Source organism: Schistocerca cancellata, chromosome 6 (assembly GCF_023864275.1).
Source record: "Schistocerca cancellata isolate TAMUIC-IGC-003103 chromosome 6, iqSchCanc2.1, whole genome shotgun sequence".
NCBI lineage: Eukaryota > Metazoa > Arthropoda > Insecta > Orthoptera > Acrididae > Schistocerca > Schistocerca cancellata.
This window is the reverse complement of record NC_064631.1, coordinates 164,497,979-164,502,230: the sequence shown is the minus strand read 5'-3', so window position 1 is coordinate 164,502,230 and position 4,252 is coordinate 164,497,979. Positions and strand designations below refer to the sequence as shown.

The 4,252-nt window shown below is 44.2% G+C and overlaps 1 pseudogene; it reads left to right on the top strand.

Moving 5' to 3' along the window:
• Positions 1–3,861: 3,861 nt before the first annotated feature.
• On the top strand, positions 3,862–3,979 carry LOC126089923 (5S ribosomal RNA; annotated as a pseudogene).
• The last annotated feature ends 273 nt before the right edge of the window (positions 3,980–4,252 follow it).

The following is a 4,252-nucleotide window of genomic DNA, read 5'->3' as shown; positions in this document are numbered from 1 at the left end:
CAAACTTCATCTTGACGTGTGTCGAGCCATTGTTGCATCAGACATACCATTCACTGCAGTTGAAAATAGCCAGTTCAAAAGATTTTTAGAGAAATTCTGTCACCGCAGCATTCCCTCAGAATCCACACTGAGAATGAGTTGTTTAGATTCTTTATATGAAAAGACATCGAGCAGGATAAGGGAAGATTTAGGCGATTCACACATGAGGATCTCTGTCGATGCGACGACAGACATGGTCGATATGTGGCTAATTTGATTGCTATAAAGTTAGATCCAGAAACCTGCTCTGAACCTCATTTGATCTGCAATAAGGAGCTAAAAAAGACTAACCGGGAAACAATTGCTCACTTTGTTAATAAAGTCCTTGTAAGGAGGGTGTCGGAACTCTCCATTACACTGTAAACAATATATCCAACTTAACGCTATTCTTTGCATTGTGTAAGCACTCAGATATCGGTAGTAACAATCTGAGGGCGAAACACGGGAGCGCGATTCTAAGCATTGTTGTGAGACGAGGTCTGTCTGCGGGAGAGGAAGTGGTAGTGTCGGTCGAGAGCTCGGAGACAGAAGACGTGTCGCGCTGCCCTCACGTCGCTGATGGCAGATCGTACCACACTCAAGGCCTCATTTCATTTATATAGCCAGCAGAGGTGTAGATGCCTTACCTACGCTTGAAGATAGAATTACAGGTAAAATTCGCAAGCATAGCGCAAAAGCAATAACAGGATTAGGCTCGTGAGTGTTAGTCCGAGTTTGGCAATAATCCTATATTTTGCTTGTCTTTGGAAGAAGTCTCCTTATCCTCCAATTAATAATAATTATTCTCCACGTCTAAATAATATGCTGTGGTTACCAAGTATTAATGTAACTCTGAAATGAAAATAATTTGTTAATCTGGCACTCAGCCATAACTGACACATATGTCGTTGTCATTATTAACGCTTGTTCATGATGATTCTGAAGTTTTAAATAGACTTAATTAATGAATTCCCTTCTTAAAAGTTATTTAGTATTTAACAGGACCCAAGCAAACTCCTTTTTATTAAATTCATTCTCAGTAACAATAAGCTTTAGCCGCTGCTGCTGCGCATTGCTGTAAATCACATGGAAAAAGGCAGTCATCTAAAGAGGTGAGTGCAAAACTTAGGGCCAGAACAGAGACACTGACACACCACAACGCGTCATGTACTCTAGTCCAGTAAATTCTGTTGCACAAGTCAGATTTTGTATCACTTGTAAATTCTTGTTCACAAACGCAGTCAGATAGCTTATCCAAATGTTAGTTTTAAGTTTTCCATGTAACGATCTGTTGAGGGCTTAAATGACAGTGAAGCTGACACTCATACAACACGCACACTGTGATATGCAGGTTAGATTCCGTTTACTTGACAACTCAGATTACTTATCAAGTCTATTTTCACAGACGAACATAGGCAATATTAGTTGTAGCTATACCGCGAATTTGTTGTAGCTACGCCGGCCGGGGTGGCCGAGCGGTTTTAGGCACTACAGTCTGGAACCGCGCGACCGCTACGGTCGCAGGTTCGAATCCTGCCTTGGACATGGATGTGTGTGATGTCATTAGGTTAGTTAGGTTTAAGTAGTTCTAAGTTCTAGGGGACTGGTGACCTCAGAAGTTAAGTCCCAGAGTGCTCAGAGCCATTTGATCCATTTGTTGTAGCTACGTTACATTTAACCGCTGCTGATGCGGTTCAAATGGTTCAAATGGCTCTGAGCACTATGGGACTTAAAATCTGTGGTCATCAGTCCCCTAGAACTTAGAACTACTTAAATCTAACCAACCTAAGGACATCACACACATCCGTGCCCGAGGTAGGATTCGAACCTGCGACCGTAACGGTCGCTCGGTTCCGGACTGAAGCGCCTAGAACCGCACGGCCACACCGGCCGGCGCTGATGCGGAATTTGTTGCATATACGTTACACCCTCAAATTACTTTCCCAACAGTCTAGATGAAAATAAAGTACTGGTAACCTACACTGATGCAGTCCCATACATGACTTACTCGTATATTGTTAAATTGTTGAAAGTATTTTACCCAGCCTTACTCCACATCACATGTCTAGACCATGCCGTGAATTGTGTAACTGAGGCGATAAGTCTCGAATTTCCACATGTAAATAAGCTAGTTTCAACCATGAAAAATGTTTTTATTGATGCATCAACAAGAACCCAGTTATTTCGAGAGGAACTTCCCAACGTACCTCTTCCACCAGAACCCATACTTACTCGCTGGGGAACGTGGCTAGAGGCCGTGGAATATTACAGCGAGCATTTGGAAGACATTAAGAACATATTTCTTAAATTGTAAAAGGAGGCAGTGAGCATTACTTCAGCTAAAGATCTTCTGAAGAACCCAACAATTTCCAGCGACATTGCATACATAAAATCTCATTATGCATCTTTGGTCCCTATTGTTAAAGCTCTAGAGTGTTCAGGAAAACCAGTCTAAACGCAACTGCCATTGATAGAAGAGGAAACAAAAAAAGTCGACTTGGTCCCAGGTTCCATTGGTATGAAAGTCAGTGAGAAACTCAGGTGACATGGAACGCTCATTCTCGGCATATAAGATACTATTAACAGACAGGAGATGCAGTTTCTCAACGGAAAATCTGGAGAGTGTTAGTTATTTACTGTGACTGTAGTTATGGACATGAATAATAACATAATGTGGATTTTTGTTAATCTATTTATCTTTCTAGACAATAAAATGACAGATTTTGGTCACCAATTTTTTGATTTTTAGAGCCTATTTTTGTAGTACCTAATTTAAGATTTTTAGAACCTAAAAGTCCGAGGTCTACTTCTTCCCGCACAGCATTCGCTACTGGAAAAAGTAAGGAGGGATGTGACAGTGGTACACAAAGTTCTCTCGGCCACACACCGCAAGGTGAGCGGAGTACAAATGTACGAGGGGGCTTGAAAAGGTAAGTTATACAATATTACGGCAGACAAAGCAACTATTATTGTATGTTGCACTACATTCCACATCCCTCCTCGCTTACCGAGCCATTCGAGAAACGCTATGTGGAATTTCTCATCGTTGGAAAACCTCTTATTCCCAGTTGTTCTTTAATCTTGCCGAAAAAAATGGAAATCTTATGGAGCGAGACCTGGAATTTCCGAACAGCGTCACCCAAGTCTGTGCGGCTTTGATCAAATTGTTGACACCATTTCATTTGGCATCATTTCCCTACAGCTGGGCGCGACATTTCGTTAGGTCCATATAGCACCAGAATTTCACTTTGAACTTGAGTGTAACTTACATGTCTTCTACACGATGGTGGTTGGCTGCCGGCCGGTGTGGCCGAGCGGTTCTAGGTGCTTCAGTCTGAAACCGCGTGACCGCTATGGTCGCAGCTACGAATCCTGCCTCGGGCATGGATGTGTGTGATGTCCTTAGGTTAGTTAGGTTTAAGTAGTTCTAAGTTCTAGGGGACTGATGACCACAGATGTTAAGTCCCATAGTGCTCAGAGCCATTTGAACCACAATGGTGGTAGTGTCCTCCATACTTCAACTTGGAGTACGCCATGCGTCATTTCACTCGCGCGCACCTGTTATCCGTACCGCAACAGAACTATGGGAGCAGAAAACCGGGAACGTGTACTCTATTCATACAGTGTTTCACTCTTAATGCAGCATGACCTCACAAGGAAGAAAAGCCTGCTTCTCATCGCCGATTTCGTCCAAATTTATGGTATACGCAGCGCTTGGCCAGAAATGAAAGTGACACAAGTGGGAGCTCCTCGAAACGGCCGAGAGCGTTTTTTTTTTTCTTAAAAGAAAACGAATAACAGTCTCCGCGCGGGTCAGGCGCCATTTATGTTAGACTGAAGGCAGGCAACGGCCTTGCCGCAGTGGCTACACCGGTTCCCATGAGATCACCGAAGTTAAGAGCTGTCGGGCGTGGGCGGCACTTGGATGGGTGACCCTCCAGGCCGTCATGCGCTGTTGCCGTTTTTTCGGGGTGAACTCAGCCTCGTGATGCCAGTTGAGGCGCTACTCGACCGAATAGCAGCGGCTTCGGTCAAGAATACCATCATAACGACCGGGAAAGCGGTGTGCTGACCCCACGCCCCTCCTAATCGCATCCTCCACTCAGGATGACACGGCGGTCGGATGGTTCCGGTTGGCCACTCGTGGCCTGACGGCGGAGTGCTCTTTATCTATATTAAAGGCAGCAATTGGAGGAGCGGAAAGAGCACAGAACGCAAATACGGTGCTCGTGAG